Consider the following 26904-nt stretch of genomic DNA (forward strand, 5'->3'; position numbering starts at 1 on the left):
CGCCCTACCCCGGCGAGTCAGGCCCAGAGCTTGGCAGCAAGCGCAGGTTCCCGCGCGTGACGCCTCGCCGCACCCTGCCCACGGCGGCTGCCGCACTTTGCAGTCCAGGAAGGCGCTTTGGTCTGGCTCCCGGGAGAATTCGATCCAGACCTGGGGCCTCTTCTTTTATGAACTGAGCTGTCCCTGCCCAGCAGCCACCACCAAAACCAAACCGAAACCGAAAATCTGTCACTGGGGCTCCTCCCAACACCGAACTTTTACCCCATCACACAGGGCCCACGCTAGGTGTCAACAAACGTTGAGTGAATGAGAATGTGTATTTGGGGCTGAGGGTGCGGAGCTGGGGGTGCAGTGAGGAAGAAGAGACAATAGTGGGGAAATGGCTTGTCCTCACCCGACCTGGGCCAGTGATAACAGTGGTTAACACTGACAATATGTGGTCCCTGCCACTCCCCAAGAGCTTAGTGGGGAAATGATTTGTCCTCACTCGACCTGGGCCAGTGATAACAGTGGTTAAACGCCGACAATATGTGGTCCCTGCCACTACCCGAGTGCTGCCGAATCCACCCCCTCCCCTACCACTCCCGCCACCGGCAGGTGTTCCTTGCTTGGATCTGTCACTTAACTGGAGAGAAGCTTCTGCATCACCTTCTCTTCTCTGACTCTTCAACTACGTCAAGAAAACAATGGCATCAATTACCTGACTTTTGAGGAGCCTCTCATGGCCTGCTTTGCTGTTAGGCACAAATACTGACTTAAGTCTGTACGTAGTACATTCAAGGTCTTGCCATAGTCACTTGTTTGTACCAGAGAGCAGTTTTGCAGAGCCTTAGACCGGGACTTTCCAACTCTCTCACTTCACCCACAACTCGTGTGAAGCATCATAATGTTTGTAAGGCTATGGGAATAAGCAAGGTGGCTTTGGTAGCCAGAGATGACCATCACAATCCACTGGAGGGTGTGTGCCTTGTGGGGGTGTCACTGACTTCCCCGGGCCCTCCAGATCTCTTGATTACAGGTGGGACTGAGTACCCTGCCTTGAACACACACTCCTTTGCCCACTTGCTGCACCAGGTGCGGGGCTTCTGCGGAGGTTCAGATCGGGCTGCATTTTACCACACATCTGTCTAAGCGTTCTGGAAGCTACCTAGCTCTCCTCCGTATACTATGGCCAAATTCAAAACTACCAAGGCTAAACTGGCTTCTTCAAAGACCTGACCAAGTAAGAGTGGGAAGCATTCTAGCCCTGAGAGCTGAAATGTAGTATCTGATTTGAAGGGCACCTGAGGTATTCCCTGTGGACCCACACTTGAGCCTGGCTTAAAAAGCAATGAGCAGGAACAGCTTAAAAACAAAAACAAAAAAACAAAACAAAACAAAAAACGTGAATTAGAGCGTTTACAAATCCTGGAACCACACACTAGAGGGCCACAGTAGAACCTCCCATTCAGTTCAAGACTTCCCAGAGCTACAAAAACAAATTCAGGTTGACCTTGTTCAGTGGTGGAGACCTCTGGTCCTGCTTCTGCTGTCGCTGTCTCCTCACTCTGTGTGCAGGGAGCTCTCATGGTAAGAAAGCACTTCCTAGTATTGGATTTATTTATTTATTTTTTTGGAGATGGAGTCTCCTTCTGTCGCCCAGGCTAGAGTGCAGTGATGCCATCTCGGCTCACTGCAACCTCCACTTCCCAGGTTCAAGCAATTCTCCTGCCTCAGCCTCCCTATTTATTAGAGACGGTGTTTCACCTTCAAGTTGGCTCCTCAGTCCCAGGAGCACCATAGCCAGAGGCTCCTACCTCAGAATTATTTTCAGCTTTGAGAGCCAGATGTGGTGGAAGAGGCCCTCCCATGGTTGTTGGTAAACCTCCTTCAGCATTTGCTGTAGTGTCAGGCGTATCAGTAAGTGGGGGCAGAGATGCTACCCCCAAAAGCTGGAACTTCTTCACTCTTTATTTCATTTATTCGAACCGAATAGTTAACAAAGTCTCTGCCAGCATTGCTCTGTGCATCTTTTTTATTGGTGGAATTTCCTGTGCCAGTGTAGTTATACCCTTCCACCTGAACCTCACACATGAATTTCTGCCTGGTTTTGTTCCCCAGCGCTCTAATTTCACAGGATGCGGTCATCTTCCTGTTGCCACACCAGGCATAGAGAAAATTTTTCACATCGCCCACGATTGAAGTGTCTTCTTCAGATCAGCCTATGCTTCCCGGTGCGCAACTGTTAGGACCATGTGGCTCTGGCTTTCCACGGAGACAACAGAGACACAGACACACACGGCAACTTGAATAAAGGAATCAGCAAAAAGAACAAAGAAAAAATTTTAAGGAGAAAAGGAAGGACGTTGTTATGACACTTTATGATTTGCTGTGGTTTGAGAGAAATATTGTTTTCTGGTAATTTTGAGGCTGGTTTTATCAGTCCGGGCTAATGAATACCAGGGCAGATTAAAGTCCAAGCTAATTTTTGGTTTCTCACTTACAATCTCATTTTTTATTTTAGGCATTAAAAACATTATTCTGAGAAGGAGCGTCACCAGTTTGCCTAAGAGCTCCGGCCTTAGACACACTAATTTTCTACTCCTTTTCTTTTTCTAAGACAGAGTCTCACTTTGCCACCCAGGTTGGAGTGCAGTAGTGCAATCACAGTCACTGCAGCCACAGCCTCCTACCTCAAGTGATCCTCCCATCTCAGCCCCTATAGTAGCTGGACTACAGGAATGTACCAGCATGCCCAGATAATTTTAAATTTTTTTGTAGTAATAAGGAGTCTCACTATGTTCCCAAGCTGGTCTCGAATTCCTGGGCTCAAGCGATCCTCCTGCCTTGGCCTCCCAAAGTGCTGGAATTAAAGGCATGAGCCTGACCCTGACACAAATGTTAATGTAAGAGGTTAAGAAAATCTTGAAGGTAACCAAAAATTAATGAACCCCCAAAGTGTTTCTGGGAAACTTGGATATACTTACCTGTTGTTTACATGATTAACTGGGCTAAACAAATACATCAACTACATGTAGGTTCTATTTTCAGAGTTTTGACAATTTCACTTGCCTAAAGCATAATTTATTTTAGTTCAAAGATATTTTTATTTTATTTTCATTTTTATTTTGAGACAGGGTCTCGCTGTCTTATCCAGGTTAGAGTGCAGTGGCATGACTGTGGCTCACTGCAGCCTTGACCTCTCAGGCCCCAGCGATCCTCCCACCTCACTTCCTGAGTAGCTGGGACTACAGGCCTGTGCTACCATGCCTGGCTAATTAAATAAAATGTTTTTGGTAGAGTCAGTCTCACTTTGTTGCCCATGCTGGTCTCAAGCTCCTGGGCTCAAATAATCCTCTTGCCTCAGCCTCCCAAAGTGTTGAAATTATAGTCATGAGCCACTATGCCCGACCCAAAGATAATTTTAAAAGCATAATTTGGCCGGGCACGGTGGCTCAAGTCTGTAATCCCAGCACTTTGGGAGGCCGAGACGGGCGGATCACGAGGTCAGGAGATCGAGACCATCCTGGCTAACACAGTGAAACCCCGTCTCTACTAAAAAATACAAAAAACTAGCCGGACAAGGTGGCGAGCGCCTGTAGTCCCAGCTACTAGGGAGGCTGAGGCAGGAGAATGGCGTGAACCCGGGAGGCAGAGTTTGCAGCGAGCCGAGATCCGGCCACTGCACTCCAGCCTGGGCGACAGAGCGAGACTCCGCCTCAAAAAAAAAAAAAAAAAGCATAATTTAAGTGTGAATTTAATAAAATTAAAATGTATAATATTCACTTAAGGAAGAGATTAGAGTGTGACATCTACTTATTAGGTGACACTTAAAAACAAACTGTGGAGCCATAATGAATACCTCACCCTAATCCTAAATCGAGTGATTTGGATTTATAATCTTTTGCTTGTTACATTACATTTTTTAGACAATTCTTTAATCTTGTATATATTTTTTAGTTCTGTTGTGATCGGTTTATCAATAGCCTCAAGAAAATCGGCTTCAGAACAGAAACTCTTTTCTTTGTGCTGTTAAATAAAATGTATGAGAGGCCATGGTTTTGGACTGAGCTCCTGCATTAGGTCGCAACAGATTGAACCAAAATGGGGTCACTTGTGCTAAGTGCCATGTAATCAAACTGAAACGTAAACAAGAAAATTCCCAAATAGACTGGCTTTTCCCCAAAACAAGAGATTTACAGCAAGCAATCAGAAAAGGCCCAGTCAGCCTGAGTCAGCATGATAAGGAAGTCCTCTCTGCTTTAACCCTTTATAAGGAAAGTAACCTGAAGTAACCTGATGTTAACTAATTCACTTTTTGTATTTCAGTTTCCCTATTTCTCCTCAAGTTACCTTAGGAAAACCAGCTGGTCTGCCAGGCTCATTGAAGCTCCCTCTATTTTGAATAGCAACTGCCTGTTTTATGAGTCACTAATAAAAGCCAATTAGACATTTTAATCAATTTTTTCTTTCTTTTTTTGAGACAGAGTCTTGCTCTGTAGGCCAGGCTGGAGTGCAGTGGTGCAATCTCAGCTCACTGCAACCTCTGCCTCGCGGGTCCAAGTGATATTCTCCTGCCTCAGCTTCCAGAGTAGCTGGGATTACAGGCATGTGCCACCAGGCCCACATAATTTTTGTAGTTTTAGTAGAGATGGGGTTTCGCTACGTTAGCCAGGCTGGTCTGAAATGCCTGGCCTCAGGTGATCTGCCTGCCTCTGCCTCCCAAAGGGCTGGGATTACAGGCATGAGCCACCGGGCCCAGTCAAATTTTGTTTTTGTTTTTTTAATCAGCATATATCAAGGAAACTAAAGTGGTACAAACAGTGAACAGAAATACACTAGTATCAAGATTTTGACACAGATGACATTTACTATTTTTAATCTTTCCAACAACCCTATGCAAAAGGTGCTACTTCCTACCTTCAGACTGAGGAAATGTTGGTACAGATATTTTGAGTAACTTCTCAGGATCACATAAGGCAGTGAGTGTGGAGTGAGATTTGATCTTGGGCACTCAGACCCTCACTAAGTTATCCTGCTTTTCAAATTCACTCCTTGTCCTCCTTTTCCTCCTCATCTGCAGTGATGATGGATGCATGTGTGTTTCCCACAAGCAGTTGCTCTTTGCCCCGTCTGGTGTCGACACCATGTTTGCGTCTTCTTTCTAAATCTGGGCATCATTGACAGTAAATAGCCTACTGGGTCAAGGGCTAGAATCACCCTCGGGGATTTACAGTACTCCACCTGTCACTTATGAGCAGCAATCTACCTCCAGGTTAAGAAAGGCAGGTTTCTTCTTGAAAGCAGATGCAGGGTTTATTCGGCACCCAGGACATAAAGGCTTAGTGAATTTTTATTGGAGGAATATGGGACTAATAATTTAAAGATCCAGTAGGGAAAGTAGTGTTTGCTGGAGATTGCAGATTTCATCTTTTTATTTACTTTTATTTTTTTCTTTTTTATCTTTTAATTTTTTTTATTATACTTTAAGTTCTAGGGTACATGTGCATAACGTGCAGGTTTGTTACATATGTATACTTGTGCCATGTTGGTGTGCTGCACCCATCAACTCGTCAGCACCCATCAACTCGTCATTTACATCAGGTATAACTCCCATAATAAAAGAATAGTTTCCTCGTTTCCCGCTGGAACCATGGAGAGTGTCAAAGAGAAGAAGAAGGTTCCTGCTGTACCAGAAACCCTTAAGAAAAAGCAAAGGAATTTCACAGAGCTGAAGATCAGATGCCTGAGAAAGAAGTTTGCCCAAAAGATGCTTCGAAAGGCAAGGAGGAAGCTTATCTATGAAAAAGCAAAGCAGTATCACAAAGAATATAGGCAGATATACAGAACTGAAATTTGAATGGCAAAGATGGCAAGAAAAGCTGGCAACTTCTATGTACCTGAAGAACCCAAATTGGCGTTTGTCATCAGGATCAGAGGTATTAGTGGTGTGGGTCCAAAGGTCCAAAAAGTGTTGCAGCTTCTTCACCTTCGTCAGATCTTCAGTGGAACCTTTGTGAAGCTTAACAAGGCTTCGATTAACATGCTGAGGATTGTAGAACCATATATTGCAGGGGGTACCCTAATCTGAAGTCAGTAAATAAACTAATCTACAAGCATGGTTACGGCAAAATCAGTAAGAAGCGAATTGCTTTGACAGATAACGCTTTGATTGCTCCATCTCTTGGTAAATATGGCATCATCTGCATGGAAGATCTGATTTATGAGATCTATACTGTTAGAAAATGTTTCAAAGAAGCAAATAACTTCCTGTGGTCCTTCAAATTATCTTCTCCATGAGGCAGAATAAAGAAAAAGACCACCCATTTTGTAGAAGGTGGAGGTGCTGGCAACAGGGACGACCAGATCAACAGGCTTATTAGAATGATGAACTAAGGTGTCTACCATGATTATTTTTCTGAGTTGGCCAGTTAATAAACAGTACCTGCTCTCAAAAAAACATGAAATAACTTTTCTTCAAATATCGGGTCAATGAATGATGTTGTACGGAAGAAACTCAGGGAGCATCCTACCTGAAATTTTATTAACAAGTAACTTTTATTTAAAAATTATCACATAAAATGCAAATTATCTGCATTTTTCCTATTTATTTCCTGTGACCATATAAGAAAACTAGGCAACACATATGGCGTTTTGGACTTTCTAAGAACTTGCTAAGTTTATGAGACAAAATGTCATGAGGGGCAGCGGCATCCTAGCCAACGCTGCCTGCTTCCGCTGCCCTTAGTTACAGCCCACGCTGTGTCCTGATCTCAGACTGTCCATGTTAAGTGTACTACGAATTTTTTTTGCCCTCCGGCTCCGATGAAGATGCAATGGGGTCTTTTCTTTAGTCTTCCCTGTCAAAAACATCACTTCAACTTCCAGCTTGGGAACTGAGCAGTTAAAAAAATTATTGGACACAATTAAATATTTTAAAACAATTAAAATATTGCATATCAATATCGACATTCTCTGTTGAAATAAGTTGAATGGAAGTTACTTTTTAGTAGTCCAGCAAAGGATAGAATCCATTTTTCCCCCTTGCTCTTTCGTTTAAAGATAATTTTCAAATAAAAGTTATCTATTAATAAAAATCTAGCTTATGGCTCCCTGGCGCCCTCACTCTTCCCTCCCAACAAAAAGGACAGAATCTCTGCAGCTTCCGCAGGGCCCGCGATGCGCAAGTTCAGCGGACAGATCTCTCTCCCACCTGGGACCCCAAAGCCAACACGCCAGCGCTCCAGGGGGGCTATGCGCCAGAGCGGGATCCGCCGCAAGGGGGCGCGCGGGCGCAGCCGGAGGTGGGAGCTGGCGGCTCTACACTCAGCTTCGGACGTTCTGGGATATGTGGGGCTGCGGAGCTAGGTCCGGGCTGCGCGGGGCTAGGTTCGGGCTGCACGGGCCTGGGGGCGCTTTCTCTTTCTTCTGAAGCCTGCGGAGTGGCGGGGGCAACCCGTCCCTAGGCTGTTTTCCCTCTCTCGGTCTTCTAATATGTTATGTTATGTTATGTTATGTTATGTTATGTTATGTTATGTTATGTCATGTCATGTTATCTTTAAGTTCCAGGATACATGTGCAGAACGTGCAGGTTTGTTACATATGTATACATGTGCCATGGTGGTTTGCTGCACCTATCAACCCATCATCTAGGTTTTAAGCCCCACATGCATTAGGTATTTGTCCTAAAGCTCTCCCTCCCCAGGGGCTTCTAATTTATTTATTTTTTTAAAACGGAGTCTCGCTCTTGTCGCCCAGGCTGGAGTGCATTGGAACGATCTGGGCTCACTGTAACCTCCGCCTCCCCGGTTCAAGAGATTCTTCTGCCTCAGCCTCCCAAATAGCTGGGATTACATGCGCCCGCCACCACGCCCTGCTAATTTTTTTTTTTTTTTTTTTTTGAACAGGAGTTCACCATTTTTGGCCAGGCTTGTCTCGAACTCCTGACCCCTGACCTCAAGTGATCCACCTGCCTAGGCCTCCCAAAGGGTTGGGCAGCGACTTACAGTCCTGAGTCACCGGCCCGGCCTGGGGCTTCTCATTTTTTAAACCATATCCAACAGGCCTCCGTCTGCACAATCCGCTGGATCTCCAGCGACCCAGCTGGGCTTTATACAAAAAACGGGCAGCAGGGATGTTCACAGTCCAGACCTGCCCGCCCTTCACCTGCTGCCCCTTTGCCAACAGTATTTTGTTTTTTGGAGGGGAGGGGTAGGGAGTAAAACATATATAACATGAGCTTTACCATTTTAACCATTTTTAAGTAGTGTGTGAGCGACTGGCATTAAGTGCATTCACAGTGCTGTGGAACCATCCCCACTGTCCATCCCCAGAACATATTCATCAGCCCAAACTGCAACTGCAAGCGTGAAACACTCACTCCTCATTCTCCTTTCTCCCACCTCCAGGTAGCCTCTATTACGTTCTACTTTCTATCTCTAAGACTTTGTCTACTCTAGGTGTTTACTACAAGTGGAATCGTATACTCTTTGCCTTTTTGTTACTGGCTTATTTCACTTGACCTGTGTCCTTAGGGTTCATTCGTGTGGTAGCGTGTGTCAAAATTTTCTTCCTTTTTAAGGCGGAATAATATTTCCTTGTATGTATAACACATTTTGTGTACCATTCATCCGTTGATGGACATTTGGGTTGTTGCCTGTAGTGAATAATGCTGCTATGAACATGGGTGTACAAATACCTGTTTGAGTCCCTGCTTTTAATTCTTTTGTGTATATACCTAGAAGTGGAATCATGGTAGTACTCAACTTCGTGAGGAACCACCACAGCCGCTGCACCCTTCTTTTTAATCAGTTAAAATATACAGTTCATTAGTTTATTTGTCTACAGGACTTTAAGTTTGAAGCTGGCGGGCATCTCTGTTCAATTTCCTGGCTGTTTCCCTGGGAGAAAAAATGACTTCTTTAAGGTCATCACTGAGTAGTGACAAAGTCAGTCCTAGAAGTCAATTCTCTTTTCTCTAAAACTTAGGAAAGGAGATATCTAGCACCTGTTTCACTTGAGGGGTATTAAGATTAATGTGGGTGTTATTCATTCATCCTTTCAATGAGTAGTTATTGATTTCCTAACGGATGAAGGGCGATATCTTACACGCTGGGGTTTGTGAGTATTTAATGAACTCAGGTCTCTGTACTCGAGGTGAAGACCAGGAGAGGTACATGGACTAACTGTGTCTAGATTACAACCCAGTAAATGCGTCAGTGCTTTCTTATCAGTTCCAAGGGACATGCACTTGTCAAAAATGTGTTTCACTCCTTGAGCATGTTGATCTGATTATTCTGTTAAACAACTGAAGGCCAATTTGTTTGGAGAGTTCTTTAAAATCAAATCCATGGTTCTTAGCAATTTTTTTTTTTTTTGAGCATGTTGATATGATTATTCCGTGAAACAACTGAAGGCCAACTTGTTTGGAGAATTGTTTAAAATCAAATCCATGTTTTTAGCTTTTTTTTTTTTTTTTTTAAACAAATGGGGTCTTGCTCTGTCACCCAAACTGGAGTGCAGTAGCACGATCAAAGCTCATTGTAACTTCAAACTTTTGGGCTCGAGCAATTCTCTCACCTCTGCCTCCTCAGTAGCTAGGACTGCAGCACACACCTCCATTCCTTGCTAATTTTTTAGTTTTAATTTTTGGAGGGGAGGGGAAGGGAGTAAAACATATATAACATGAACTTTACCATTTTAACCATGTTTAAGTAGTGTACAAGCGACTGGCATTAAGTGCATTCACAATGCTGTGGAGCCATCTCCACTGTCCATCCCCAGAACATATTCATGTTGCCCAGGCTCATCTCAAATTCCTGGCCTCAAGCAATCCTCCCACCTTGGCCTCCCAAACTGCTGCTATTACAGGTATGAGCCACCATGCCCAGCCTGTATCTGCATCTTTCTTGCCCTTCAGAATATTCAAAGTCTTTTCATATATATATATATGTATGTGTGTGTGTGTGTGTGAGATTCCAAGCACATATATGTATGTATATATGGTATGTCAGATAGGAGCTATTATTCAATTTTGTAAAACAGCATATGAAGAATGTTTAGAATCTTAGCATATACTTTAGTGAAATACAAAGTTTAGTAACAAGAGGCTGAGTCTTTTGATTTTATGCCTCCCAGCCCTAATGCCACCCTTTCAGAGAGTCAAGGGACATTTGATTCAGACCAACCTTGTGCGCTTCCTGGTGAAGCTGACCTGTGAGTTTTAGGTTGGAATAGAAGCCAGTGAAGAAGGTGTGGCTCAAAGGCAACCCCCAATATACGGGTATCTCCCTTGAGCTTCCTCCTTTGCCTCCAAGTCCTCATGTTTCTCTAGATCAGGGCCCCTGCAGGATCCCAGGGTTGGGGATAGGGAAACTGGAGTGATGTCCTCCCCTCTCAAGTGTTTCTGAGGATGAACCGGGGGGTGACCCAGAGCTTGGTGGGGCTGGATACATGGAGGTGAATCAAGCGAGAGCTACCAGATGCCCTGCTTCAGGGTCTTGGCATTGAAGCCTCTGGGGTTTTAACTCACAGTCCTGAGTTTTATCTCCCATTTGCTTTAGATTAGTGGTTGCCAGCCCTGACAAACAGAATCGCCTGGGGAGATTTTAAGCTGGAGCAAGGCTCAGGCTGCCTCTTCACTCCCAGAGATTTCCACTGAATTCGCCTTGTTGGTGCCCAAGCTCACCAGGTGATTGTAACTGCAGTTAGCCAGCTTGAGAAGCACTGCTTTGAAGGATCTCAAGGGCTGATTTAATCCTCCAGTGTTTTTGAGTCCTGTATGTTCTTATCTATAAAATTATGTCCTCTCATTCCCTTTCATCTATTTAAAGAATATATCTATATCTATATCTATATATATCTGAAAATCCACCTCTTTGTGATCTATCTGATCTCCCTTCCTTTTGGAAGCTAATTTGTAGCTTTTTTTCCCCCTCTAGAAGGCCCCTTGCACTTTCTTCTTTGTGGTTGAGCTATAATATTTGTAGCTGATGTTGGCCCTGAAGTCATACAGAATCACTTCGTGGCTTTCGGTCTTGGCTTTCTGGTTTAGATTCTGAGATAGAGTTGCTTGATTGTTTTCATAGCGGCAATGACATCATGTGTTTTCATTTCTGTTTTTGAAGGTGAAGGTATTTGCGCCTAATGTCGAGCAGATGCTCATCGTTACTCACTTGAAAGAGAGCCCAGCAGAAAGACGAGCAATGTGCTGGCGGAAAGTGCCAGGAGAGCCCGGAGGGACGTCCGAGACTTGGCAGACCTGAACCTGAGCGAGCTTGATGCTGTCATTCTACCTGGTGAGTTAGCTGAAAACTGTGAGGCCAACTGTTCATTTTAATTAAGGCTCACTGACTCTAAAACCTTCTTTCCCAAGAAGTGGTGCAGGCTCAGCTGCCATTTTGAAATCTTCTGTGCCTAGCTCCAGGTCTGTGGTTCTCAAACTGCTGTACATGAGAATTACCTAGAGCTTTTAAAAACTCCAGTTGCATGGGTCATACCTGAGACCAGCGACAGGAGACACTGTGGGGGTGGAAACCAGTATCAGTGTTTATGCTCCCCAAGTGATTTCCTAGTGCCCTATGTAGGGTGACCAGTGGGTCTCAAAGTTGGCTGCACATTGGAATCACCTGGTAGGCTTCAAAACCATCAATCCCTATGTCCCACATCCAGAGATGGTGATTTCGTTGGTCTAGGGTATGGCCTGGATTTCAGAATTTTAAAAAGATTCCCAGATGATTCTCATGTGCAGACAAGTTTGGGAACCGCTGCTCTATGCCAGTACTTCTTCAACTTCAATGGACGCATGACTCACCTGGAGATCTTGTTACAACGCAGATTCTGATTCCGCTTCCAGGCAACAGGTGGGGTGTTGCAGGCAGATCACCCTTTGAGGCCTTCAGACTTTGAAAATTACAGTAGAGGTTTTGCCTGTTTCTGGAGCTTTTCAGGGCAGAAATCAGTTTTAGATTGGTAACACTCCTTTTTCAAATAAAAGATTTAAAATTAGACTTTTATTTGACTTATGATCAGTAAAACCATAAATCAATCTTTTATTGAAATAAATTGAAATAAAAGATTGATTTACTATGCTGGGCATGGTGGCTCACACCTGTAATCCCAGCACTTTGGGAGGCTGAGGTGGGCAGATCACTTGAGGTCAGGAGTTTGAGGTCAACCTGGCCAACATGGTGGAACCCCATCTCTACTAAAAATACAAAAAATTATCTGGGTGTGGTGGCATGTGCTTGTAATCCCAGCTACTCAGGAGGCTGAGGCAGGAGAATCTCTTGAGCCCGGGAGGCAGAGGTTGCAATGAGCCAAGATTATGCAACTGCACTCCAGCCTGGGCAACAGATTGAGACTCTGCCTCACAAAAAAAGAAAAAAAAAAAAAGATTTATTTACTTAAATAAAAGATTCATTTATGAGTACAATTTTCTCAGATATTTTTCTTTGACTTCTTTTTGTTTAATTCCCATCATAAGGAATAGTATGCCCTATATATATCTTTTTCAGACTAAACGAAGTTAGTTTTATTGTCAGATTATATCAGTTCATTCACAATGTTTCTAAAGTTTTTGGAGACACTTTGGAGATGTCCCACAGTGAGAACTGGGAACCACTGTGTTGAATCAGGAGTGTGTGTTGCTTGTTGCTATCTATACGTATCTACCAAATAGGTCACTAACTGCTATTTTACATATATAGTGTTCCGGATATTTATTGCTTACATTTCATGGCTTAATCAATAATTTATTATCTTTCTTGGTTCTGTGGGTTGAGTAACGTAGAGGTCAAAGGAAAGCTTCCTCTTTGTCCTCTGAAGATTCTCGGAAAAATCAGCCCACATAAGGCAGATTAATTGGAGAAAAGGCATACAAATGTAATTAATGTGTACACCAGGCGAATCACAGAGTGATTACCCATCCCCCAAGGGAGTTCAAAAGCTTATACATCATCCTGGCAAAACAGGTTATAGGAAGGGGTGGAAGAATTCCATTGAGAGGATTTCTGGGGACAATGAATCAATGGATCAGGGAACAGATTAACTTGCACGTTATCTTGTGAAAGAATCTGGTCAGGTATGGTGACATTCGTGGTCTTAGAGAGAGGGGGTGGAAATCTTTTGGTGCGCCTGGATCTTAGGCAGAAAAAGGAGCCCCGACACTAGCTGGGATAGCTGGACTTTGCTTGGGATGTCTAATGATGTTGCAGTGAGGTAGAGGCTGGGGCTGCAGCTATTTGAAGGCTTGGCTTGGCTGGACGTCCACAACAGTGTCTTCACTCTCATGTCTGGTGCCTGGGCTGGGATGGCTGAAGAGCTGAAGGCTGGCCATGCAGCCACGTGACCGTTCCCTGTGGCAATCCTGGGCTTCCGCATACCTCATAGGCCTCAGGGTGGTTGGGCTTCTTCCATGCGAGTTTGGCATTCCCCAGGACAAGGATTCTAAGTGTGAAAAGATAAACTTAGGCACATTCAAAGTTTAACAGTTTATTTGAATAGACAGCTCATGAATTGGGCAGCTCTAGATGTTCTTGGAAGCAAGGCAAAAAACAAAAAACAAAAAACAAACCAACAACCCCACAAAAAAAATTTGAGTTGTTAAAGTGAAAAGTCACTAGTTAGAGGTTCATTGGCAATTTCTGATTGGTAAAGTCTCTAGTTAGAGGTTGGTTGGTGGTTTCTGATTAGTTAAGCTTAAGTGTCATTTTCCTGGGCTATGACCATGACCGTTCATTCTGAGTTGGGTTTCAGGTTGCTTTTGTAGGAATCCAAAGTGCTGAGCCCTCTCAACCTAATGTCCTCCCAATTAAGAATTTTAGCACAAAAGACTTGGGCTTTCCTCTTATGATCTAGCCAAGAAGTCTCTCTGCATCACTTCTGAAGCTTTCAATGGATCAAAAGTGAGATTCAAGGAGATTCAAGGAGATTCAATTCAAGGAGAGGGGACCCCAAAAGGGCATAAATACCAGGATGCATGGATATTGGATAACTGTCTTTGGAGACATGCTGTACATTATGAATAAAATGTAAGTTTAGATCTATCTACAAAACCCCAGAGAGAGAAAGGACGAGGGAGATTCATTTTGAGTTGTGTTTTGAGAATTCACTCTTTTCTTCAACTGCTAATATGGTTATCCTGAGAGATGTTTGTAAAGGTTATTGCTCCTGAGGTCTGATGCTAATATTAGTGTTTTCACATTTAAGGCAGTATTATTAGCAAATTAATGTCAAAATTACTGCTACTTAAAAAATCTTTTAGCACATAAGGATAGGTTTTTGTTTTTAAAATGTACGGAGTTATCTCAAAAGCTTTTTAAAAGATATGGTTCTACTTTGTACCAAACTTGAAATATTTAGCAAAAATTAGCATCATGATAGGTGTCCCAGATTGTATCTTCAGAATTTCATACTCTTGATGCAAAATGGTTATTTATTATTATTAGGTTAAGACAAGCCCTTTATGTCTATTGAGTCCACTTGCTCTAAGGCTACGTTGAAGCTATGTAACATCTTTAATGATTGTGTGTGTTTTAGAATTTGTCATCGGTTTTTTACAAAAGATCTCTGAGGTATCTTGACTATTATAGGTTGTGATACTGAGACAGTCTTTGTTTTTTTTTTGAGACAGACTCTCACTGTGTCACCCAGGCTGGAGTGCAGCGGTGCGATCTCGGCTCACTGCAACCTCTGCCTCCTGGTTTCAGGCGATTCTCCTGCCTCAGCCTCCTGAGTAGGGCGCACGCCACCATGCCCAGCTAATTTTTGTATTTTTAGTAGAGACGGGGTTTCACCATATTGGTCAGGCTGGTCTAGAATTTCTGTCCTCGTGATCTGCCCACCTGGGCCTCCCAAAGTGCTGGGATTACAGACGTGAGCTGACCACGCCCAGCTGCGGTACTGACCTTTTAAAAAAAGTTAATGCAAAAGAAAAATGCAAAGTTAATGAATTAATTCAAAGTTACTATCAACTCCAGAAGACGTTAAAGAAATACTATTTTTACATCCTAACCACATGTGTTGCGTGTTGCTCTTCTATACCCTCATTCTTTGCCCAAGATTTGTTCATCCATTCTTCTTGTCAGCTGCCTTAATCCTGGGTCGTCATCTTTGCTGGTGGCTTTGGAATAACTCAGCTGCCCTGGATGGGAAAGACTGCTCTGTCGGCAGTTCTGTGAAGGACCCTTCAAGCCTTCCCCTGCGGGAGGAAGCCCATCGCTGCTGCTGCTGCTGCGTTTCCCCTGGATTGGCAGCTGAAACCTTCCTGCTGGTGAAGTCACAGCAGGTCAGGATAATAATGTAGACAGAGGGAAAGAAAAGGATAGAAAGCTGTCTGCGGAGTAAGCAGGTCCTGCAGCACTTACCTATTTTCCTTCCTGCAGATGAATATAGACATGACCACTATTCTAATAGCTTGACAAATTATTATTATTATTATTATTATTTGCTCTGTCACCTAGGCTGGCAGTGCAGTGTGCTGCAGTGGTGTTATCATGACTCACTGCAACCTCGACCTCCTGGGATCAAGCAACCCTCCAGCCTTAGCCTCTCGAGTAGCTGGGACCACAGGTGTGCACCACCACACCTGGCGAATTCTGTATATTTTGTAGAGATGGGGTTTTGCCATCTTGCCCAGGCTGGTCTTGAACACCTGGGCTCACGTGATGCCTTGGTCTTGGCCTCCCAGAGTGCTAGACAAATTAGCATTCATTACGGGGCTGCAGCATTTGGTGATTGGCATTAGGGTGGAGGTGGAGGTGGAGGTGGAGGTGATAAGGGGCTGTGGTTTAAGGTGATAAGACTAGATGGCTTGAATCATATGGAAGATATATTCTTTCAAACTATTAATACATTGGCTTACTCTGAAAGAAAAAGAAATTCAATGTAGCATTTCTGTTATCATTCAGCTGTAAGAATCAAGTGGCGCTTGCTTTAATTATTCCCTATTGATCCTAGTACATTTACCCTTCCCTTATCTTACTAACTGGGTATTTAAGTGAAGCCTGATGTTGGGACAGATTTCTTATGCACATAATATCTGTGAGCTTTTGTTCTGAACTTTGCAGTGTTTGAGAGGCCAGTGTGAGCTAGTGATTTTAGCCTTCTTCACAGTCATGCTGCCAGGTGCCTAAGGAACATTTTTTTCCCCCCTCAGTTATATCTTCTCTTCACGATATGTTTTCTGGTGATGACAGAGCCACTGCTGTACAGGGCCCTAGCTGAAAACATGGATGTGAGTAAATCCTATGGGGATGTAATCAACAAAATGACACCGACATGTGCATTCATGGCATAGCCCTTCTGCATGTTTTTTTTAAGGCATAGGGTCTCACTATATTGCCTGGAGTACAGTGGCTATTCACTGATGTGATCATTGTGCACTACAGTGTTGAACTTTTGGGCTTAAGCCAGCCTCCCGCCTCAGCCTCCCCGAGTAGCTGGGACTATAGCCACGCACCACTGCACCTAGCTCTTTGCATGCTGTTTCTGGTGGAATAGTAAAACTGGTAGGACATGTTTTACAGCAGGCTTGAGATATCGTGCTTGACTTATAATATTTAGAAGAAATTGTTCAGGTAAAAATAGTTTAGCTCCTACCAGATGAATTACATACTCTTTCACTTGATGGTAGGTACTTTAATTATGGTCTTGACTCACAACTGAGGAGCAATTATACTGACATACATGGTTTCTAAAAAAGTACATCTTTTATTTTTTAGAGTCAGAAGCAACACTATCATGCCATGCTTCTGAAAGATGGGCATTGGGCTGTTTTAAAGTTTTTATTGAACCTCCAGGTTGGCTCCTTGAAGGTGCCAACTGTAACTGGCATTGGTTGACTTGTTTGTAATAACCACACAAAAAGCCAGGATAACTTTTTAAGTGAGATGGAAATATCTGAATGTTGAATTCTGCATTTACAAATGTACTGGAAGACTAAACTAATTTTATTATTACTATAAACACCTTATTTCTTGGAAGGTGTTTATTTTGTTCTTTTTATTTTTTATTTTTTTGAGACGGAGTTTCGCTCTTGTTGCCCAGGCTGGAGTGCAATGGTGCGATCTCGGCTCACCGCAACCTCCACCTCCCAGATTCAAATGATTCTCCTGCCTCAGCCTCTCGAGTAGCTGGGATTATGGGCATGCACCACCAAGCCCAGCTAATTTTGTATTTGTAGTAGAGACAAGGTTTCTCCATGTTGGTCAGGCTGGTCTCAAACTCCCGACCTCAGGTGATCCACCCGCCTTGGCCTCCCAAAGTGCTGGGATTACAGGCATGAGCCACCATGCTTGGCCTATTCTGTTCTTTATGATTCCAGTAAAACTATGACACCCCCCCACCTCGTTTTTTTGAGACAGGGTCTTGCTGTGTTGCTCATGCTGGAGTGCAGTGGTGAGATCTCAGCTCTCTGCAACCTCTGCCTCCCAGTCTGTAATGATCCTCCCACCTCAGCCTCCCAAGTAAGCTGGGGTTACAGGTGCACACCATCATGCTTGGCTAATTTTTTACTTTTTTGTAGAAACAGCTTCTTCCTATATTGCCTAAGCTGTTTTTGAACCCCTGGGCTCAAGCAGTCCTCCTGCCACAACCTCCCAAAGTGTTGGGATTACAGGCATGAGCCACCATTCCCAGCTGAGCCATGAAACTTTAAAAAAGTTACCATGTATCATAAATTCTTTTGATGTGTCATACAGCTGCAAACTACTGGGCACCCAGGGTTTAAGCAAGAGCCTGAGTAGTTGGCTATGACGTATTCACCTGCTTTGGATGTCTTGAATTATTACTTTCTGTGAACTATTACTGTGCTATTTTTTTTTATGGTCAGAGAGCAGAGGATGAGTAATTTTACTAATGAATAACTTTTTTAAATAAGTGAAGTATTGCAGGTAGATTTTGTATTGGGAGAAGATACTGCACACATATGTACATACTTGCACAACTCTGCTGGAATGAAAAGCAGCACATTTTGTCATGACTTTGCCCCTTTGCCCCCTGCCTTGTTTTCCTATAGCTTTGTTCTGTTCAGGGAAGTCTTACTAGAATTGACAAGAAAGCTACCTTTGTACGGTGCCACTGCTCTTTTGCAGTCATAGGTTATATCATGGCCCAGAAAGAACTGGAAGCTTTTAATTCCATTAAAGTGAGGCTCACATTCTTTGGACTCTTCTGGTCCCTGAACCTAACTCAGCACCAGAAGTTTACGTTCCTAGCAGGGGAGGGACAAAGCAAGCAGAGGCTGCCCAGAGCAGGCACAGCATTTCTTCATCTTATTTAATTATTTTGCTTATTTTCTCACCACCCATAATAGATCGTAAGCTCATGAGAACAGGAGGTTTTATCTATTTTGTTCATTGCTCTATTACCTCCACTAAGAATATCCCTTGGCAGATAGTAAGCCCTCAATACACCCGTGTTAAGTTGAATGAAAGCCCGTTATTTACCCAGCATCCCCCAAAGAGTTTCCTTCACACAAGCTATCACAGTACTTATTGGTGGTCCCTGGGGCCTATCACACAGGAGTTATCTGACTATGATGTTTTTTAGATAAAACCTTCCAAGTGAAGTTGTTATAAAATATAATTTATAAACATTCCTTTAAAATTCACATGTTCTTATTATAAGCAGCTGGGTTAAAATCATCACAGATCTTCATTAGAGAAATACAAATCAAAACCACAATGAGATACCATCTCACACCAGTCAGAATGGCTGTTACTAAAAAGTCAATAAATAACAGATGCCAGCGAGGTTGTGGAGAAAAAGGAACGCTTATACACTGTTGGTGGGAGTGTAAATTAGTTCAAGCATTGTAGAAGAGATTGTGGCAATTCCTCAAAGACCTAAAGACAGAAATACCATTTGACTCAGCGATCTCATTACTGGGTATATACCCAAAGCAATAGAAATCATTCTATTATAAAGACATATACACATATATGTTCACTGAAATACTACTCACAATAGCAAAGACATGGAATCAACCTAAATGCTCATCAATGATACACTGGATAAAGAAAATGTCATACATATATACCATGGAATACTGTGCAGCCATGGAAAGAATGAGAGCTCTTTTGCCTGCCGCCATGTAAAACGTCCCTTTGGTCTTCATCTTCTGCCATGATTGTGAGGCCTCCCCAGCCATGTGAAACTATGGAACAGAGGTCAGAGGCTCCCATCAAAAGCCATAACAGCGTGCGAATCCTGCGCCAGCAGCTGAGGTGTCCAGGTTCTATTATCAGAACTGACTAGGTGGCTGGTATGACCTATGGAGAGGAAGGAAGAGCAGTGTGGTGCGGTGGCCCACTTGAGAGCCACATGGGTCGGGGAGCCCCCACACCCCAGCCAAGGGAGGTGATGAGTGAGCATGCTACCTAGCCTGGAAAATAGTGCTTTTTCCTCAGAACTGTGTAACCCACGGATCAGAAGATCCCACACGTGAGCCCACTCCACTGGGACCTAGGGTCTCAGCCATGGAGCCATGGAGATTCTCAACAACCACTCAGCTAGAATCTGCTTAAGCCTGCCAAGTTCCCAGCTGAGGAGTGGCCAGCACCACAGCTGTGGCTGCCTGCTGTCTGAGCCATTTGAGCTCCTTGGAAGAGGCGCAGCAACCAACACTGGGACTGCTAGCTGCCTAACACACTAAGCTCTCAGGGTAGGGGAAAGGTAGCAGCCATCACTATAGCTCCAGGCCACACTTTTCTCCCCGCTGAAGCCAGGGAGGCTGGATGGGTTGGTCCCAGGAGATATTCCCCACAGCCCAGTACACTGGCTGTGGCAGACTGCTGCCATAGTGCCTCTTCAGACCTGACCCTGGCCCATCCCTCCTCACTGGGTGGGGCCTCCCTGCAGGAACTCCAGCAACTCCAGCCAGGGGCTCAAGGACAGAACCCTGATCTCCCTGGGTCTAAGCCCCTAGGGGAAGGGGGGTGGCCATAGTCTCCACGGCCTAGCTGACTTAGTCTTTCCTCCTGCTAGTTCTGAGGAATCCGGACAGCCCAGATGAGTGCATTTCCCCCGAGCAAAGCACACCACCTCCACCAAGGGACAGTCAAAGTGCTATGTTAAACAGGTCCTGCTCCCTGTGCCACTCAACTGGGTGAGACCTGAGACCTTCCAACAGGGGTTGTCAGACACCCTACACAGGAGCATTCCTACTGGCATCAGGTCACTGCTCCTTGAGGTCAGAGATCCCAGAGGAAGGAGCAGGCACCCATCTTTGCTGTTTTCCAGCCTCCTCGAGTGACATCTTCAGGAGTGGGAGCGACCTAGATGAATAGGGCCTGAAGTGAACCCCCAGCAAACCGCAGCAGCCCTACAGAAGATGAACCTGACCATTGAAAGAAAAACCAACAGCATGAACAGCATGAACAAAAAAGTCTCCACAAAAACCTCATTCAAGGGTCAGCAGCCTTAAAGATTTGAAACTCATGAAGATGAGAAAGAATCAATGAAAAAACACCGAAAACCCGAAAGACCAGAATGTCTCTTCTCCAAATGATCGCAACACCTCTCCAGCAAGGGCACGGAACTGAACAGAGGATGAGATGGATGAACTGACAGAAGTAAGCTTCAGAAGATGGGTAATAACAAACTCTGCTGAGCTAAAGGGGCATGTTCTAACCCAATGCAAAGAAGCTAAGAACCTTAATAAAAGGTTACAGGAGCTGTTAACTAGAATAAGTAGTTTAGAGAGGAAGATAAATGACCCAATGGAGCTGAAAAACACAGCATGAGAACTTTGTAACACATACACAAGTATCAATAGCCGAACTGACCAAGCGGAAGAAAGGATATCAGAGTTTGAAGACCATCTTGCTGAAATAAGGCACACAGACAAGGTTAGAGAAAAAAGAATGAAAAGGAACAAACAAAACCTCCAAGAAATATGAGATTATGTAAAAAGACCGAACCTATGATTAATTGGAGTACCCGAATGAGATGGGGAGAATGGAACCAACATGGAAATCACACTTCAGGATATTATCCAGGAGAACTTCCCCAACCTAGCAAGACAGGCTGACATGCAAATTCAGGACATATAGAAAACACCACTAAGATACTCACAAGTAGATCAACCCCAAGACACATAATCATCAGATTCTCCAAGGTTAAAAAGATGGAAAAAACATTAAGGGCAGCCAGAGAGAAAGGACAGGTCTCCTACAAAGGGAAGCCCCATCAGACCAACAGCGGGTCTCTGTGCAGAAATCCTACAGTTTTAAGCCTACTGGGGATATCAGCTTTAGTTAATACTGTGATGAAAACACACAGCTTACAGGGCTCAAGTGCAAAAGAGCAGTGGCGATGCCTAATGTGAAGGTGAAGTCCAGCTTTTATATAACATTTTCCTACCCTACAAAGCTGCACAAACAGGAAAGGAAGGGGTTTCAGGTTTAAAAGCCATGCAGAAAAGAAATAACATAGCAGACCTGAGGCTGCTGCTTTAGGAAGGGCTTGCTCACGAGGCTGGCGCTTGGCTGGTGTCTGGGAGCATAGCACTTTAACCCACTCTCTAGCTGATAAGAATGATTCATTGTATCTAGACTGCGCAAGCAACTTGGTTTATGCTGAATACCTGCTTTCCTTCTTTGAGTTTGGAATTCTGATTATTTCTAGGCAGAGGGTGCCTACATAGCCAACCACAGAAAACATTTGAATGCTGAGTCTCTTTTTAGGGCAGAAACATTGCATATACATTACTGAATTTTTCACTGCTGACAAAAGGAGCTCACTTCATGTGTCTCCTCAAGGGAGGGAGAGAGCATTAAAAGCCTATGCATGAATTTTTCCAGACTTTGCCTATGTCTTTTTCTGTTGCTCATCTTGTCATGTATCCTCGCACTGTAGTAAACCCTAGCCATGGGGCTACTAAATGCTGGGTCCTTCTCATGAATCACCGAATGTGTACACGGCCTCAGGCATCCCTGAAACATATGCAATAGCCAGCACTAGGGCTCTTTAAAGATGGCAAACATGTTTCTGGTGACTGAGGCAGTTTGACTCAGGGCCATGGATGTGCGCTAAGGATGCAGAAGTATAGGGAGGGAGCTGAAATGGAAACTTTCTCTGTGAGCCCAAAGCCTTTGTCCCAGGCTCAGGGTGGGTTTCTCCCTGGTGGTCTGGCCTGATCCATGTGGAGGGCTAATTTGCTAGTACATAAGGCCTATAACAATAAAGATGGACTGAGCAGCATCTTTGGTTGTTCTCTCTAAGGGAATGAGAGGGAAAACACAAGCATTTGCCACAATTCCTAGACTTCAGATCAATTCCTAGACTTCAAATCAAAATTCTAGCCCCATCTCAGGCTTTCTCGGGGCAAGGCAGCTCAGAAACAGTGCTTGGAAGTAAGAGACAAGAGGACCCAGGTCTAACTCCAGCATTCCAATGCAAGGTCTCCACTGGCACTTTGGCTCAAAAATTCCCTAGCTTTTGACCCTCATGGAAAGGAGGCATGATCGGCTGGGCCTGGTGGCCCATTCCTGTACGTGCCTGTAGTCCCCGTACTTTGGGAGGCTGAGGCGAGAGGGTTGCTTGAACCTGGAAGTTCGAGACCAGCCTGGGAAATACAGTGAAGCCCTGTCTCTGCAAAAAATAAATTTAAAAAATTGGCTGGGCATGATGGTGCACACCTGTAGTCCAAGCTACTCAGGAGGCTGAGGTGGGAGTATTGTTTGAGCCTAGGAAATTGAGGCTGTAGTGAGCTATGTTCGTGCCACTGCACTCTAGCCTGGGCAAAAGAGCAAAACCCTGTCTGGAAAAAAAAAAAAAAAAAAGAAGAAGCCAGGCACAGTGGCTCACGCTTGTAATCCCAGCACTTTGGGAGGCCAAGGTGGGTGGATCACCTGAGGTCAGGAGTTCGAGACCAGCTTGGCCAACATGGCAAAACCCTGTCTCTACTAAAAAAAATACAAAAAAATTAGCCAGGCATGGTGGCACATGCCTGTAATCACAGCTACTTAGGAGGCCGAGGCAGGAGAATTGCTTGAACCCAGGAGGCAGAGGTTGCAGTGAGACAAGATCGCACCACTGCACTCCAGCCTGGGTGACAGAGTGAGACTCTGTCTCAAAAAAAAAAAAACAAAGAAAAACAAAGAACAGAAAAGAAAAAAAGAAATCATCACCTAGAAAGGAATGTGGAGAGTGGATCTCTCTCCCCTCTCTTCCTCTCTCTGTCTCTTCCGTTTGTATGTGTGGGACTGCCGGTGAAGAGGAGCCTTCAGCTCTCTATAGGCCAACATTTCCCCAATATATTCTCCTGCCTTCAGTTTACTCAGTGGGTGTAATGACCAGCATCAAGGTCATCCTGAGTACTCTTGTCTTCCGAGAGAGTGGCTTCCCCAACCGCTGCTGGTGGTCTGAGGCGTCTGTCAGGGCTTATCTGAGGATGTTATTAATAGTCCTGAGATGTTGCCCCTAGAAACATCTGCAATGCATCAAGAAAGTAGAACAATTAAATTTACCTCAGGGCTATGATACAAGAAACCTTTTTTACCTTTTCTTTGATCAGCTGTATTCAGACAAATCCGTCAGGGATTTGTGATGTGTCCTGTGGAACAACATAATCCAAGTAATAAGAGAGAGCCAGCGATTCTACATGTTTCAAAGTACTGCTTCAGTTACATCCTACCAGTTCTGATTTGTAGTATTTTGTTATTGGTTAGTCCTAAATGTTTTATAATTTTCATTACTTATTTTGTGATGCAAAATATAAAATAAAAAAAATGTGTGTGTCTTCATTTACAAACACTTTGGGCTTTTCCTTTTTATTTTTTAGATTAAATTTAATTTTATTTTTTAAAGACAGGGTCTGTCTTTGTTGCCCAGGACGGAGTGCAGTGGTGCCATCATAGCTCACTGTAGCTGCAATCTCCTGGGCTCAAGTGATCCTCCTGCCTCAGCCTCCTGAGTAGCCAGGACTACACGAACATGCGTGCCACTGTGGCTGGCAGCTTTTCTAATTATCTTGTTTAAATTATTGATCTTTAACTTAATTGCATTGTGATTAGAGAAAATAACTCTATGATCCAGTACTTTGAAGAGTTGTTGAGACTTGCATTATGGCTCAGTATTGGTCCACTTTTGTAAATGTTCTATGAGATTTCTAAAAGATTGTGATCTCTAGTTGTTGGGTAGAGAATTCCTATTGTATAAACTTGTGGATTGTGTTTAACTATTATGCAGTCCATTTATTTTTGGTTTCCTTGAATATCAATTAACAGGAGAAAATGTTAATCTCAGTATGGTGGTAGATTGATTTATTTCTCCTTGCAGTTCAGGATCATTTAGGTGCAGGTAAGTTTAGGATTATTTTAGTTAGCTAATGATTTGAATTTTTTATCATTATGTGGTGACACTAAATAGGGTCACTATATTACTATAAATAGTAATGCTTGGTCCAATACTAATATTTATTTGTCCAGCTTTCTTTTGTTAATATTCTATCCATATTTCCCCCATCTTTTTACCATCAACCTTTCTGTATTTTTTATTTGTCTTGTATAAAGTATATAATTGGATTTTAGAAAGTCTCCTGATGACATCCAAAGCTAGAATGATAAATTTTTTACAAAAAATGAGAAGACAAACCACAGAGTGGGAGACAATTTTTACAAAACATGTATCTGATAAAGATTTATACCCAGAATATATAAAGAGCTCTTATATATTCCAGGTGTAAGTCCATACCATAAGAAGACACCACAATCAAAAGAACTGGGAAAATGGAGGAGAATGAGTCATTAGGGAAATGCAAATTAAAACCACAATGAGATACCATTACACACTCACTAGAATGGCTGAAATAAAAATGACTGACAATTCTAAGATTTGATAAGGATGAGGAGAAACCAGAACCCTCATATAATGCTGGAGAAAATGTAGCATGATAGAGCTACTTTGGAAAATCGTTCTTTATAAAGTTAAAAATATAATTACCCAGTGACCCAGAATCACTCCTAGGTATCTATCCAAAAGAAATGGAAGCATATGTTCACACAAAGACCTGTATGGGAATCTCATAGAAACACTATTTATAATAGCTCAAACTGGAAGCAACCCAACTGTCTATTAAATAGTGAATGGTAAACAAACGTTGGCATATCCCTACAATGGAATGCTGTCCAGCAATGAAAAGCAAAAAAGTGCTGACACACATGTGGAAGAATCTCAAAACCATTATGCCAGTGAAAGAATGCAAACACATATGACTGCTTATTATATTATTTGATTTGTATGAAATATCTAGAAACAACAAAATTATAGAGATACATCACTGGTTACTATGAGCTGGAGGTAGGAATGGGGATTGATCCCAGATAATATGAGAAAATTTCCTGGAGTAATAGAAGTATTCCAAAACTGAATTATGGTGATGCATCCACAACTCTATAAATTTACTAAAACTTACTGAACTGTACACTTAAAATGGATGAATTAATTTGTAGATTAAACATCAATAAAGTTGTTAAACATTTGAAAAACATGTTCAGGCAATCTTGGTCTTTTTAAACTGGAACATTTAGTCCATTTACTCTTTTTGTAATTATAGATATATTTGAATTTTTTCCTACTATTTTATATTGTGCTTTTTATATGTCCTTTTTTATGTTTCTTTCCCCCTTATTTTGTGCCTTCCTTTGGATTTTTTTTTTTTTTGAGACAAGGTGTTGCCCATGCTGGAGTACAGTAGCATGACTGTGGCTCACTGTAGCCTATACCTCTGGGGCTCAAGCAGTCCTCCAACTTCAGCCTCCTGAGTAGCAGGGACAACAAATGTGTGTCACCATATTTGGCTAATTTTTTAATTTTTCTGTAGAGATGAGGTATCACTATGTTGCCCAGGCTGTCTCATCAAACTCCTGGGCTCAAGCAATTCTCCTGCCTTGGCCTCCCAGAGTGTTGGGATTACAGGCATGAACCACCATGCCTGGCCAGATTATATTTTCCTAATTCAGTTTTTCTCCTTGTATTAACCTGGAAGTGGTACATTCTACTGCTGTTCTCAAATGGTTATCCTAGAAATTTCAGTGTGCATGTAGTATGATTTGGCTGTGTTCCCCACCCAAATCTCATCTTGAACTGTAGTTCCCATAATCCCCATGTGTTGTGGGAGGGACCCGGTGGGAGATAATTGAATTATGATGCCATTGCCTTTCATGCTGCTGTTCTCGTGATAGTTAGTGCATTCTCCTGAGATCTGATGATTTTATAAGGGCTTTTCTCCCTTCTGCTTGGCTTTTCTCCTTCCTGCTATCATGTGAAGATGTACATGTTTGCTTCCCCGTCCACCATGATTGTAAGTTTCTGGAGGCCTTCCCAGTCATGCAGAACTGTGAGTCAATTAAACCCCTTTCCTTTATAAATTACACAGTCTCGGGTAGTTCTTTATAGCTGTGTGAGAATGGAGTAATACAGTAAATTGGTACTAGGAGTGAAGTACTGCTATAAAGATACCCCAACATATGGAAGCAACTTTGGAACTGGGTAACAGGCAGAAGTTGGATAAGTCTGAAGGGCTCAGAAGATAGAAAGATATGGGAAATTTGGAACTTCTCAGAGACGTGTTGAATGACTTTGACCAAAACGCTGATAGTGATATGGACAATGAAATCCAGGTCTCAGATGGAGATGAGGAACTTCTTGGGAACTAGAATAAAGGTGACTCTTGCTATGTTTTAGCAAAGAGACTGGTGGCATTTTGCCCCTGCCATAAAGATCTATGGAACTTTGAACTTGAGAGAAGATTTAGGGTATCTGGTGGAAGAAATTTCTAAGCAGCAAAGCATTCAAGAGGTGACTTAGGTGCTGTTCAAATCATCCTATTTTATGTATTCACAAAGATGTGGTTTGGAATTAAAACTTATGTTTAAAAGAGAAGCAAAGCATAAAAGTTCAGAACATTTACATCTTGATGAT

At 43.2% G+C, this 26904-nt stretch overlaps 1 pseudogene; it reads left to right on the plus strand.

Annotated features, from left to right (window-relative positions):
- The first annotated feature begins 5632 nt into the window (after positions 1 to 5632).
- Positions 5633 to 6375, plus strand: LOC105520244 (annotated as a pseudogene).
- The last annotated feature ends 20529 nt before the right edge of the window (positions 6376 to 26904 follow it).

The sequence above is a fragment of the Colobus angolensis genome, unplaced genomic scaffold (assembly GCF_000951035.1).
Source record: "Colobus angolensis palliatus isolate OR3802 unplaced genomic scaffold, Cang.pa_1.0 Scaffold374, whole genome shotgun sequence".
NCBI lineage: Eukaryota > Metazoa > Chordata > Mammalia > Primates > Cercopithecidae > Colobus > Colobus angolensis.